Source organism: Aquarana catesbeiana, linkage group LG13 (genome assembly GCF_042186555.1).
Source record: "Aquarana catesbeiana isolate 2022-GZ linkage group LG13, ASM4218655v1, whole genome shotgun sequence".
NCBI classification, from domain to species: Eukaryota; Metazoa; Chordata; class Amphibia; order Anura; family Ranidae; genus Aquarana; species Aquarana catesbeiana.
In genome coordinates this window covers 214896643-214911710 of record NC_133336.1, presented here as the reverse complement: position 1 = coordinate 214911710, position 15068 = coordinate 214896643, and the positions used below count along the sequence as shown (strand labels likewise).

The 15068-nt window shown below is 51.5% G+C and overlaps 1 pseudogene; it reads left to right on the top strand.

The window, feature by feature from the left end:
* The first annotated feature begins 9451 nt into the window (after nt 1-9451).
* On the top strand, nt 9452-10411 carry LOC141117440 (beta-1,4-galactosyltransferase 3 pseudogene; annotated as a pseudogene).
* Nucleotides 10412-15068: the final 4657 nt, after the last annotated feature.

The window sequence follows — 15068 nt, the reverse complement described above, 5'->3', positions numbered from 1 at the left end:
TCATCGGACTGGGTAGCAGGCACTGGAACATCGCACTGGGTAGCAGGCACTGGGACGTCAGACTGGGTAGAAGGCACTGGGATGTCGGGCAGGGTAGCAGGCACTGGGACGTCAGACTGGGTAGCAGGCACTGGGACGTCGCACTGGGTAGCAGGCACTGGGACGTCAGACTGGGTAGCAGGCACTGGGACGTCGCACTGGGTAGCAGGCACAGGGACGTCGCACTGGGTAGCAGGCACAGGGACGTCAGACTGGGTAGCAGGCACTGGGATGTCGGGCAGGGTAGCAGGCAATAGGACGTCAGACTGGGTAGCAGGCACTGGGACGTCGCACTTGGTAGCAGGCACTGGGACGTCAGACTGGGTAGCAGGCACTGGGACGTCGGACTGGGTAGCAGGCACTGGGTCATCGGACTGGGTAGCAGGCACTGGGACGTCAGACTGGGTAACAGGCACTGGGACGTCAGACTGGGTAGCAGGCACTGGGACGTCGGACTGGGTAGCAGGCACTGGGACGTTGCACTGGGTAGCAGGCACAGGGACATCGCGCTGGGTAGAAGGCACTGGGACGTCGGGCTGGGTAGAAGGCACTGGGACGTCAGACTGGGTAGCAGGCACTGGGATGTCGGGCAGGGTAGCAGGCACTGGGACGTCAGACTGGGTAGCAGGCACTGGGACGTCGCACTGGGTAGCAGGCACTGGGACGTCAGACTGGGTAGCAGGCACTGGGACGTTGGACTGGGTAGCAGGCACTGGGTCATCGGACTGGGTAGCAGGCACTGGGACGTCAGACTGGGTAACAGGCACTGGGACGTTGGACTGGGTAGCAGGCACTGGGACATCGGACTGGGTAGCAAGCACTGGGACGTCGGACTGGGTAGCAGGCACTGGGACGTCGCACTGGGTAGCAGGCACTGGGACGTCGCACTGGGTAGCAGGCACTGGGACGTCGCACTGGGTAGCAGGCACTGGGACATTGGACTGGGTAGCAGGCACTGGGTCGTCGGACTGGGTAGCAGGCACTGGGACGTCGCACTGGGTAGCAGGCACTGGGATGTCGGATTGGGTAGCAGGCACTGGGACGTCGGACTGAGTAGCAGGCACTGGGTCATCGGACTGGGTAGCAACCACTGGGTCGTTGGACTGGGTAGCAGGCACTGGGACGTCGCACTGGGTAGCAACCACTGGGTCGTTGGACTGGGTAGCAGGCACTGGGACGTCGCACTGGGTAGCAGGCACTGGGACGTCGCACTGGGTAACAGGCACTGGGACGTCGCACTGGGTAGCAGCCACTGGGTCGTTGGACTGGGTAGCAGGCACTGGGACGTTGCACTGGGTAGCAGCCACTGGGTCGTTGGACTGGGTAGCAGGCACTGGGACGTCGGACTGGGTAGCAAGCACTGGGACGTCGGACTGGGTAGCAGGCACTGGGACGTCGCACTGGGTAGCAGGCACTGGGACGTCGCACTGGGTAGCAGGCACTGGGACATCGGACTGGGTAGCAGGCACTGGAACATCGCACTGGGTAGCAGGCACTGGGACGTCAGACTGGGTAGAAGGCACTGGGACGTCAGACTGGGTAGCAGGCACTGGGATGTCGGGCAGGGTAGCAGGCACTGGGACGTCAGACTGGGTAGCAGGCACTGGGACGTCGCACTGGGTAGCAGGCACTGGGACGTCAGACTGGGTAGCAGGCACTGGGACGTCGCACTGGGTAGCAGGCACAGGGACGTCGCACTGGGTAGCAGGCACAGGGACGTCAGACTGGGTAGCAGGCACTGGGATGTCGGGCAGGGTAGCAGGCAATAGGACGTCAGACTGGGTAGCAGGCACTGGGACGTCGCACTTGGTAGCAGGCACTGGGACATCAGACTGGGTAGCAGGCACTGGGACGTCGGACTGGGTAGCAGGCACTGGGACGTCGCACTGGGTAGCAGGCACTGGGACATCGGACTGGGTAGCAGGCACTGGGTCGTCGCACTGGGTAGCAGGCACTGGGACGTCGCACTGGGTAGCAGGCACTGGGACATCGGACTGGGTAGCAGGCACTGGGTCGTCGCACTGGGTAGCAGGCACTGGGACGTCGCACTGGGTAGCAGGCACTGGGACGTCGCACTGGGTAGCAGGCACTGGGACGTCGGATTGGGTAGCAGGCACTGGGACGTCGGATTGGGTAGCAGGCACTGGGACGTCGGACTGGGTAGTAGGCAGAGATTTGGCAGGATCAAGTGGGTCATCAGGTTCAGCTGGCATGAAGGCAGACTGGAGAAGGTTGGTCGGTGTGGAGGCAGGTTGGGTTACTGGCAGGATTGTGTGGGTTGGAAAGAACTTCCGTTTCTTTTTTGATTTAGCCACCGCAGTTTTGTAGGTAACTGCAGGGCTGTAAGGAAAGGATGGAACTGGGTAAAAACAAGGGCTGGAATACGGTAGAGACAAGGGGAACAATGGCTGAAGGAGGTTTTTGTGGAAGGGAAGAGGCAGGTGGATTGAAGGCAGGGTAGGTGCAGTGGGTAGAGACTAGGTATTGGTACTGGGTGGGAAGCAGCGTATACTGGGCTGTAGCTGAGGTTGCCATGGGCGACGGGGAGATAGACTCTCGGGGAATCAGGTTTCTAATGGCAGGGTTGGATTGTTGTGGCTTGGCTAAAGGCAAAAGATCTGACCATGCCTGTAGCACAGGTTGAACAGAAGTTGGATCACATATACAGCCTGTCTAACCAGGGATTCTACTGAAGAAATGCAGACAACACCTGGACAAGAGCAATAATGTTCAGTGAAAAAAGGCGGACCAGGCATTCACCATTGAAGGGAGGAGAGAAGTCATCACTTCCTTCGGGAATACAGGACAGGGCCGGCTTGGCACATAGCTGGATTAAAGGCTGAATATCTTCAAATAATGTATAGCCCTGATCCACCAGGGAATGAGCTGATCGGATCGTTTCCAGCAGTTGGTCACCGGTCTGACCTTTTTAAAGCCTGGCGGCAATATTCACCATCCTCCGCCGCCAGCAGAGATAATAATAAACAGTCTCATTAAAAGTCCATCTTAAACAAGCCATCCGATCCAGGTTGACGCCCGAAGGCAGGAGGTGCTGTCTGCTCCACAGCGCCGGGAAGCACCTCACAGGTGGACACCGGTATTACAGCCAAAGGATCCAACAGTGCCACCAACAGGTGAATCCCTTCACCACAGATCCTGAGTGTTGGAAGACACCTGCTGGTGGACACTGGTACTGCGATCCAAGAGACCGACAGCGACACCAACGGGCAAACCCTATTCCTGACATCCTGTGAGGAGTTAAGCGGGAGGAAGTATCCTGGGCCAGCCTGGCAAATGTCCTGTGTGTGTTGACTTTCTATTTGTTTTAAAGGGGCCCTGTAGAATCTTGGCTCAGTAGTACCCCCAACTCAGCAGATCCCTAGCTCATTAGCATCCCTGTTCAGCAGATCCCCAGCTTATTAATACCCTCCTTCAGGTGATCCTCAGCTTATTAGTACCCTCGTTCACCAGATACCCTGCTCGGTAGTATCCTCAGCTCTTCTGATTCTCCACTCAGTAGAAACCCCCAGCTCTGCTGATCTCCCACTCAGTAGAAACCCCCAGCTCTGCTGATTTCCCCCCTCAATAGTAACACCCAGCTTTGCTGATCCCCCACTTAGTAGTACCCCCCAGCAATGCTGATCCCCCACTTAGTAGTAACCCCCAGCTTAGCTGATCCCCCACTCAGTAGAAACCCTCCAGTTTTGCTGATTCCCCACTCAATAGTAACCCCCAGCTCTGCTGATCAACCCCCACCCCCCCCAGTAGTAGTAACCCCCAGAAATGCTGATTTCCCCCTCAGTAGTAACCTCTAGCAATGCCGATCACCCACTCATTAGTAACTCTCAGCAATGCTGACCCCACCCAGTAGTAACCCACCCAATGCTGATACCCCCCCTCAGTAGTAACCCCCAGCAATGCTGATTCCCCCCCTCAGTAGTAACCCCCCGCTTCGCTGATCCCCCACTCAGTAGTAACCCCCAGCAATGCTGATTCCCTCCCTCAGTAGTAACCCCCCAACAATGCTGATCCCCCACTCAGTAGTAACCCCCAGCAATGCTAATCCCTTGCTCAGTAGTAACCCCCAGCTTTCTTGATCCCCCACTCAGTAGTAACCCCCAGCTTTGCTGATCCCCCACTCAGTAGTAACCCCCAGCTTTGCTGATCCCTTACTCAGTAGTAACCCCCAGCAATGCTGATTCCCCCACTCAGTAGTAACCCCCAGCAATGCTCATCCCCCATTCAGTAGAAACCCCAGCAATGCTGCTCCCCCCCACCCCAGTAGTAACCCCCAGCAATGCTGATTTCCCCCCTCAATAGTAACACCCAGCTTTGCTGATCCCCCCTCAGTAGTAACCCCCAGCAATGCTGATCCCCCACTTAGTAGTAACCCCCAACTCTGCTGATTCCCCTGATCTCCCATTCAGTAGTAACCCCCAGCAATGCTGATTCCCCCTCAGTAGTAACCCCCAGCTTTGCTGATCCCCCACTCAGTAGAAACCCCCCAGTTTTGCTGATCCCCTACTCAATAGTAACCCCCAGCTCTTCTGATCCCCCACTCAGTAGTAACTTCCAGCAATGCTGATCCCCCCCAGTAGTAGTAACCCCCAGCAATGCTGATTTCCCCCTCAGTAGTAACCTCTAGCAATGCCGATCACCCACTCAGTAGTAACTCTCAGCAATGCTGACCCCACCCAGTAGTAACCCACCCAATGCTGATACCCCCCTCAGTAGTAACCCCCAGCAATGCTGATTCCCCCCTCAGTAGTAACCCCCAGCTTTGCTGATCCCCCCCTCAGTAGTAACTCCCAGCAATGCTGATTTCCCCCTCAGTAGTAACCTCTAGCAATGCCGATCACCCACTCAGTAGTAACCCCCCAGCTTTGCTGATCCCCCACTCAGTAGTAACTCCCAGCAATGCTGATTTCCCCCTCAGTAGTAACCTCTAGCAATGCCGATCACCCAGTCAGTAGTAACTCTCAGCAATGCTGACCCCACCCAGTAGTAACCCACCCAATGCTGATACCCCCCTCAGTAGTAACCCCCAGCAATGCTGATCCCCCCCCCTCAGTAGTAACCCCAAGCTTTGCTGATCCCCCACTCAGTAGTAACCCCCAGCTTTGCTGATCCCCCACTCAGTAGTAACCCCCAGCAATGCTGATTCCCTCCCTCAGTAGTAACCCCCAGCAATGCTGATTCCCTCCCTCAGTAGTAACCCCCAGCAATGCTGATCCCCCACTCAGTAGTAACCCCCAGCTTTGCTGATCCCCCACTCAGTAGTAACCCCCAGCAATGCTGATCCCCCACTCAGTAGTAACCCCCAGCTTTGCTGATCCCTTGCTCAGTAGTAACCCCCAGCTTTGCTGATCCCCCACTCAGTAGTAACCCCCAGCAATGGTGATCCCCCACTCAGTAGTGACCCCCAGCAATGCTGATCCCCCACTCAGTAGTAACCCCCAGCTTTGCTGATCCCCCACTCAGTAGTAACCCCCAGCTTTGCTGATCCCCCACTCAGTAGTAACCCCCAGCAATGGTGATCCCCCACTCAGTAGTAACCCCCAGCAATGCTGATCCCCCACTCAGTAGTAACCCCCAGCAATGCTGATCCCCCACTCAGTAGTAACCCCCAGAAATGCTGATCCCTCGCTCAGTAGTAACCCCCAGCTTTGTTGATCCCCACTCAGTAGTAACCCCCAGCAATGCTGATTCCCTCCCTCAGTAGTAACCCCCCAGCAATGCTGATTCCCCCACTCAGTAGTAACCCCCAGCAATGTTTATCCCCCACTCAGTAGTAACCCCCAGCAATGCTCACCCCCCACTCAGTAGTAACCCCCAGCAATGTTTATCCCCCACTCAGTAGTAACCCCCAACAATGCTGATTTCCCCCTCAGTAGTAACTCCCAGCTTTGCTGATCCCCCATTCAGTAGAAACCCCCAGCAATGCTGCTTCCCCCCCTCAGTAGTAACCCCCAGCTTTGCTGATCCCCCACTCAGTAGTAGCCCGACTCCCCCCTCAGTAGTAACCCCCAGCAATGCCAATTCCCCCCTCAGTAGTAACCCCCAGCTTTGCTGATCCCCCTCATCAGTAGTAACCCCTAGAAATGTTTATCCCCCACTCAGTAGTAACCCCCAACAATGCTGATTTCCCCCTCAGTAGTAACCCCCAGCTTTGCTGATCCCCCATTCAGTAGAAACCCCCAGCAATGCTGCTTCCCCCCTCAGTAGTAACCCTCAGCTTTGCTGATCCCTTACTTAGTAGTAACCCCCAGCAATTCTGATTCCCTCCTCTATAGTAACCCCCAACTTTGCTGATCCCTTACTCAGTAGTAACCCCCAGTGATACTGATTCCCCCACTCAGTAGTAGCCCGACTCTCCCCTGAGTAGTAACCCCCAGCAATGCCAATTCCCCCTCAGTAGTAACCCCCAGCTTTGCTGATCCCCCTCATCAGTAGTAGCCCCCAGCTTTGCTGATCCCCCTCATCAGTAGTAACCCCCAGCAATGCCAATTCCCCCTCAGTAGTAACCCCCAGCTTTGCTGATCCCCCTCATCAGTAGTAACCCCCAGCAATGCCAATTCCCCCTCAGTAGTAACCCCCAGCTTTGCTGATCCCCCTCATCAGTAGTAGCCCCCAGCAATGCTGATTCCCCCCATCAGTAGTAACCCCCAGCAATGCTGATCCCCCTCATCAGTAGTAACCCCCAGCAATGCTGATTCCCCCCCTTCAGTAGTAACCCTCAGCTCTGCTGATTCTCTGGTTTGCTAATCCTCCTATATCTCCGGTCCCCACTCATCTCCAGCTATATTGCTCCCACCCTGCGCACCATAAGTGTGACATGTGCTCCGGTCCGATCACAGAAAGGATCAGCCAATCGATCGCAGGAAGGATCGGCCAATTGATTTGGGGGAAGGATCGGTTTATCAATCACAGGAAGGATCGGTCATTCGATCACAGGAAGGATCAGTCGATGATAAAGGATCAAAGGATCGATCAAAGGAAGGATTGATCAGTCGCAGGAAGCACTGGTTGATTGAAAGAAGGAGCAAAAGATTGTTTGAAGGTAGGATTGATCAATCACAGGATGGATCGGTCACTGGATCGCAGGAAGGATCAAACAATCGCAGTAAAGATTGATCGAAGGATCGGTTCATCGAAGAAAGGATCAAGTGATCACAGGAAGTCTCGGTCGATCGATCGCAGGAAGCATCAGTCGATCAATCGCAGGAAGGATCGGTCGATCACAGGAAGGATCGGTCTTTTGATCTCAGGAAGGATCAAATTAAGAAAGGATCGGTCAGGTGATTGCAGAAAGGATTGGTCGTTTGATCGCAGGAAGGATCGGCTGATCAATCGCAGGAAGGATCATTTTATCATTCGCAGGAAGGATTGGTCAATCGATCGCAGGAAGGATCAGTCAATCGATCACAGGAATACATGCATAAAAAATTGTGTAGCGCTAGAACAACACACTGTCTTAAAACCAGTAAGTTGAAAAGGCCTAAACATGAATAGTAATAAACACAAATAAATGTATCATATATAATAAAAATAGGCAAACAGTGAATTACTCCCCAAAAGTGAAGTAAGGAGCACCTTCACCAAAATGCAGCAAAAAAAGAATGATAATGAAAAATATTATTTTAAAGTCAATTAAAAAGTCTCATTAATATAATGAATCCTCATATCACACCACTGTGTCTTGTCAAAACATGCAGTGCCCTTGGATGTTTAAGATGGGAGCTTACCGGAGGGTTTGAACCCAAAGCAGCATATGCTGTGAGGGTCAAACCAGCTTGTATTGCACCCTGGCAATGGTGGGAAAATCTCAGCAGTCTGATGATATGGACGAAGCTGATCCAAAAAAACGTATCTTCTCCACCGATATTAATAGATCTCACCCAAGAGGTTCATAAGGGTAAAGAAAGGGGGGACTGTGTCCGCAGAGGAGGCTGAGCAGAACACGGCTGTCACCAGGAACCACAGCCGTGTTCTGCTCAGCCTCCTCTGCGGACACAGTCCCCCCTTTCTTTACCCTTATGAACCTCTTGGGTGAGATCTATTAATAGATCATATGCTGCTTTGGGTTCAAACCCTCCGGTAAGCTCCCATCTTAAACATCCAAGGGCACTGCATGTTTTGACAAGACACAGTGGTGTGATATGAGGATTCATTATATTAATGAGACTTTTTAATTGACTTTAAAATAATATTTTTCATTATCATTCTTTTTTTGCTGCATTTTGGTGAAGGTGCTCCTTACTTCACTTTTGGGGAGTAATTCACTGTTTGCCTATTTTTATTATATATGATACATTTATTTGTGTTTATTACTATTCATGTTTAGGCCTTTTCAACTTACTGGTTTTAAGACAGTGTGTTGTTCTAGCGCTACACAATTTTTTATGCATGTATTCATCTGTCTGGCAACAATTCTAGTTGTGGTGTGAGCGGCTTATATGGTTGTACAATAATATTTATGGACATTTAGAGTAAGCGCAAATTTAATATTGGTTATATTTTAATCGATCACAGGAAGCATTGGTCGATAAAAAAAGGATCAGAGGATCAATCAAAGGAAGGATTGATCAATTGCAGGAAGGATCGATTGATTGCAGCAGGGATCGGCCGATCGATTTGGAGGAAAGATCAGTCAATTTATTACAGGAAGGATTGGCCGATTGATTGCAAAAAGGAACGGTCAATCGATTGCAGGAAGGACCAGTTGATCAATTGCAGGAAGGATCGATTGATCTCAGGAAGCACTGGTTGATCGAAAGAAGGATCAAAAGATTGATGGAAGGTAGGATCGATCACAGGAAGGATCGGTCGGTCCATGGCTGGAAGTATCCAGGAAGTATCAGTTAATCAATCGCAGGAAGCATTGGTCGATCAAAAAAGGGATCAAAGGATCGGTTGATCGAAGGAAGATCAAGCGATCGCAGGAAGTATCGGTTAATCAATTGTAGGAAACATCAGTTGATGGATCGTAGGATCAAAGGATCGCTCGATCAAGGGGGGCGACATGTGCATAGCAAGACTCTTGTAGACTTTGCTGATCAGTGGTAAAAAACGGCCCCTCCTTAGAATGGTGCTGTGTTCCTATTGGCCCCGCCATGTGTTGTTTTTGATATCTGCCCTATCGAAGCACCTTATGGTAATACATGAGAGATTACTGGGGGAGGGGGGGTTGCCTGGAATTGACTGGGAAAGTCTTAAAATGCCTTCCTTACCTCTTGGTCAGTTAGCTTGTCAAACCTGTTGCGTCAAAGGTCATGCCTGGGGGCGTTTCATGGACAATAATAAGCTTTGCAGAGTTTGAGGAACACACAGAAACGTGCTGGTTGCCGGACTGTAGTCATCCACTTCTCCTTATTTATCTGTTGGATTTTGACACCAGGGAGAAAACAGCCAAATGCTCCCCAAAAAGGTATGGTGCCTGCTGCTCCTTCTCTGTGTCCAGCTGGGGGTTTTAGCCTTCCTGTTCCTCAAGAAGGACCAAAAGATGACCAAAGTCCGCATGACTCCATTAAATAATGGATCTAAGCCTTGCCCAGTGATCTCGCCATATTTAAAAGGACCAATTCAGGTACAGTTACTAGAGTCCCTCAAATTGGAAGAGGTGATACAGGAGAACCCCAATGTGACCCAAGGAGGCCGCTACGAGCCCCCCGACTGTATCTCCAAAAAGAAGACCGCCATCATTATCCCTCACCGGAACAGAGAGAAGCACCTTAAATATCTCTTGTACTATTTGCATCCATTCTTGCAACGCCAACAGCTGAACTACGGCATCTACATCATCCACCAAGCGGGCAACTCCACTTTTAACCGTGCTAAACTCATGAACGTTGGCTTTAAAGAAGCCATGAAGGACAAGGCCTGGGACTGCTTGTTCCTCCATGACGTTGACCTCATCCCCGAAGATGACCGCAACCTGTACACCTGCGCCGAGTTCCCTATACACGCTTCTGTTGCCATAGACAAGTTTAATTACACTCTGCCCTATGAGTCCTGCTTCGGGGGTGTCTCTGCGTTGACTCCTGAGCAGTACCAAAAGACGAATGGATTATCCAACAGCTACTGGGGCTGGGGCGGCGAGGACGACGACTTATCGTCTCGAATTTATTTTGGAGGCATGAAGATATCTCGGCCGTCGGCCCTTGTTGGAAGGTACAAAATGATACAGCATATTCCAGACCAAGGGAACGAGCTAAACCATCAACGGTTTAGCCTTCTGGAACAGACATTGATGACCTGGAAACAAGATGGCCTAAACTCCCTCAAATATAAACTGCTGTCCAAGGAGCTTCTACCGCTTTACACCAACATCACGGTGGACATTGGAACTGAGAAACGTGTTCTGTCAAGGTGAAACTGGACTTTCACTGCTCACTTTGCCCAATTTTCTAGAGTCCATCCTCTCTAACTTCATTGGCCTTCTACTCATCCCAAGACATTGTAATCTTTATATATCTTTCTATCAATGATTAGTCCAACAAGTCTTGGCCGGAGTCGTAATTGGATCAGTTTGAAGGGACCTGCTCAGGGGGGGGGTGAGGTCTGGAGTGTTTGGATCTGTTGATTAACAGACCAAGTGGATTTGCATATATTGCTGTTGTGATGAAGGACCTGGGCGTGTTGATGCATCCCTTCTATGGATGGTGGGATTCAATATCACGGTGGACATTGGAACTAATAAACGCGTTCCTTCAAGAAGGTGGAACTGAGACTGGATTTTCACTGATCACATTGCCCAATTTTCTAGAGTCCTTCCTCTCTATCTCCATTAGCTTTTACTCATCCCAAGACATTGTAATCATTATACATCTTTCTATCGTTCCATGATTAGTCCATCAAGTCTTGAGCCGGAGTCATGCTTGGATTAGTTGTTGTTGGTCAACCAATCACAGAAATGTTATTTAGTTGGTTTGCAATTGATTGTTGTAAATTCTTTTCTCTTGTTTTCTTAATACAAATTTTACAAATACAAGCAGTGCCTTTACCCCCTTCTCATCAACGTATATCTACATGGGAAAATTACGAAGGGTTTACTGGATAATGGAAGACGTGCTTCCAACTGGGCTAACCCTTCGACTCCCCCAAGTTTGATCATGTAATATATTCATCTGGTCTCTTTTATTGTCTTGTTGGAGAGACACCAAGACAACAAAGTAGCAAATACATCTCATCTTCAATGAATGAACCCTTGCCCCAAGGTCTTCTTTAGTCCACATGATTTATGGTGAGTCTGTACTGTATATCGACTTTTTGCAATGTTGGATGGAGTGTAGGAGGATTAGAACCTTTTAGAACCCATGAACAAGTATTCTTTTGCTTGGGAAAGTGGATAGAACCCAGTAGATTGTCCAACTGCTGTTGCTATCCAATAGTAATGGAATGGTGTAGGTGGAACTAAGTCACAAAGGTTGCATTAGTGACTGTGGGATGGGTGGGGGGGGGGGGGGTTAAGAAAGAGGGCATGCAGCAGAACATGTAAAAGGGTCCTGCTGTGGGACCGTAATGCCGCGTACACACGGTCGGACTTTACGGCGGACTTTGCCCGGCGGATTTTTCGACGTACTTTCCGACGGACTTTGTGAATGAACGGACTTGCCTACACACAATCCACCAAAGTCCGTCGAATTCGTACGTGATGACGTACGACCGGACTAAAACAAGGAAGTTCATAGCCAGTAGCCAATAGCTGCCCTAGCGTGCCTTTTTGTCCGTCGAACTAGCATACAGACGAGCGGACTTTTCGACCGGACTCGATTTCAACGGATAAATTTTAAACAAGTTTAAAATCTAAGTCCGTCCAACTTTTGAGAAAACAAAGTCCGCTGGAGCCCACACACATCGAATTGTCCGACGAAATCCAGTCCGCCGGGCAAAGTCCGCCGTAAAGTCCGCTCGTGTGTACGCGGCATAAGAAGCCGTGCAATTTCCTTGTGACTTTTGTGATTTAACTTTGCAGTCTATGGCACCAAAGTCGCAGAATAGTTTTTGCAGGCTCTTTTTTTTTTGTTGCTGCGACTTGAGTCGCATTAAGACGGTACCCATTGAAATGAATGTGTTCTGATTTGTCCTGAGACTTTATATGTTGCAAGTCGAACGATAAATTGCAGCAGTGTGAACCAGGGTTTATAAAGGGCTCCCCGACAGGAGTAAAGGGCCCCGGGATCAGTGCCCCGTGCCCTCCAGTGCCACATCAGTGCCATCAGTGCCTTCACAGTGCCATATCAGTGCCATCACAGTTCCATTTGTGCCACATCAGTGCCCTACAGTGCCATATCAGTGCCATCACAGTGCCACATCAGTGCCATCACAGTGCCATGTGTGCCACATCAGTGCCATCACAGTGCCACATCAGTCCCATCACAGTGCTGCATCAGTGCCCTAGAGAGCCATCACAGTGCCACATCAGTGCCATCACAGTGCCATGTGTGCCACATCAGTGCCCTACAGTGCCATCACTGCAACATCAGTGCCACATCAGTGCCATCACAATGCCCTACAGTGCCACATCAGTGCCATTGGTGCTGAATCAGTGCCCTACAGTGCCATCACAGTGCCACATCAGTGCCATCGGTGCTGCATCAGTGCCCTACAGTGCCATCACAGTGCCACATCAGTGCCATCGGTGCTGCATCAGTGCCCTACAGTGCCATCACAGTGCCACATCAGTGCCCTACAGTGCTACATCAGTGCTGCGTCAGTGCCCTAGAGAGCCATCACAGTGCCCCATCAGTGCCATCACAGTGCCACATCAGTGCCCTACAGTGCCATCACAGTGCCCTACAGTGCCACCACAGTGCCACGTCAGTACTGCATCAGTGCCATCACAGTGCCACATCAGTGCCATCAGTGCCACATTAGTGCCCTACAGTGCCATCACAGTGCCACATCAGTGCCATCACAGTGCCATATCGGTGCCCTCCAGTGCTATTACAGTGCCACATCAGTGCCCTACAGTGTCATCATTGCCACATCAGTGCCATCACAGTGCCACATCAGTGCCCTACAGTGCCATCATTGCCACATCATTGCCCTACAGTGCCATCACAGTGCCACATCAGTGCCCTACAGTGTCATCACATTGCCACATCAGTGCCATCACAGTGCCACATCAGTGCCACATAGGTGTCCTACAGTGCCATCTCAGTGCCACATCAGTGCCATAACAGTGCCATCAGTGCCCTACAGTGCCACATCAGTGCCCTACAGTGCCACATCAGTGCCATCAGTGCCGCGTCAGTGCCCTAGAGGGCCATCAGTGCCCCATCAGTGCCAAATCAATGCTGCATCAGTTCTCTACAGTGCCACATCAGTGCTGCATCATTGCCATCACAGTGCCACATCAGTGCCACATCAGTGCCCTACAGTGCCATCACAGTGCCACATCAGTGCCCTTCAGCACCATTACAGTGCCACATCAGTGCCGTATAGTGCCACATCAGTGCCATCAGTGCCACATCAGTGCCCTACAGTGCCATTACAGTGCCGCATCAGTGCGACATTAGTGCCCTACAGTGCCATCACAGTGCCATCAGTGTCACATCAGTGCCCTACAGTGCCATTACAGTGCCGCATCAGTGCGACATTAGTGCCCTACAGTGCCATCACAGTGCCATCAGTGCCACATCAGTGCCCTACAGTGCCATTACAGAACCACAGCGGTTCCCTACAGTGCAATCACAGTGCCCTACAGTGCTACATCAGTGCTGCGTCAGTGCCCTAGAGGGCCATCACAGTGCCTCATCAGTGCCACATCAGTGTCATCAGTGCCCTACAGCGCTATCACAGTGCCACATCAGTGCCCTACAGTGCCATCACAGGGACATCACAGTGCCACATCAGGGCTGCATCAGTGCCATCACAGTGCCACATCAGTGCCATCAGTGCCACATTAGTGCCGCATCAGTGCCATCACAGTACCATCAGTGCCACATCAGTGCCCTCCAGTGCTATCACAATGCCACATCAGTGCCCTACAGTGCCATCATTGCCACATCAGTACCCCACAATGCCATCACAATGCCACATCAGTGCCCTACAGTGCCATCACAGTGCCATCAGTGCCCTACAGTGCCACATCAGTGTCATTGGTGCTGCATCAGTGTCCTACAGTGTCATCACAGTGCCACATCAGTGCCCTACAGTGCTACATAAGTGCCACATCAGTGCCCTAGAGGGCCATCACAGTGCCACATCAGTACCACATCAATGCTGCATCAGTGCCCTACAGTGCCACCACAGTGCCACATCAGTGCTGCATCAGTGCCATCACAGTGCCATCAGTGCCACATTAGTGCCCTACAGTGCCATCACAGTGCCACATCAGTGCCCTCCAGTGCTATCACAGTGCCACATCAGTGCCCTCCAGTGCTATCACAGTGCCACATCAGTGCCCTACAGTGCCACCATTGTCACATCAGTGCCCTACAGTGCCATGGTGTGGGGGGGTGGTGGAGGGGGCATTATGGTGTGGGGGTTTTTTTTCCTCAGGGGTTGGGTTTGGCCCCCTAGTTCCAGTGAAGGGAAGTCTTAAGGCGTCAGCATACCAAGATATTTTGGACAATTTCATGCTCCCAACTTTGTGGGAACAGTTTGGGGACGACCCCTTCCTGTTCCAACAAGCAAGGTCCATAAAGACATGGATGAGCGAGTTTGGGGTGGAGGAACTTGACTGGCCTGCACAGAGGCCTGACCTCAACCCAATAGAACACCTCTGGAGATTGCGAGCCAGGCCTTCTCATCCAACATCAGTGCCTGACCTCACAAATGCTCTTCTGGAAGAATGGTCAAACATTCCCATAGACACCCTCCTAAACCTTGTGGACGGCCTTCCCAGAAGAATTGAAGGCAATATAGTTACACCCACCGGCCACTTTATTAGGTACACCTTTACAATTGCTTGGTCACACAAATTGCTAATCAGCCAATCACATGGCAGCAACTCAATGCATTTTAGGCATCTAGATGCAGTGAAGACGACTTGCTGAAGTTCAAAAGCATCAGAATGGGGAAGA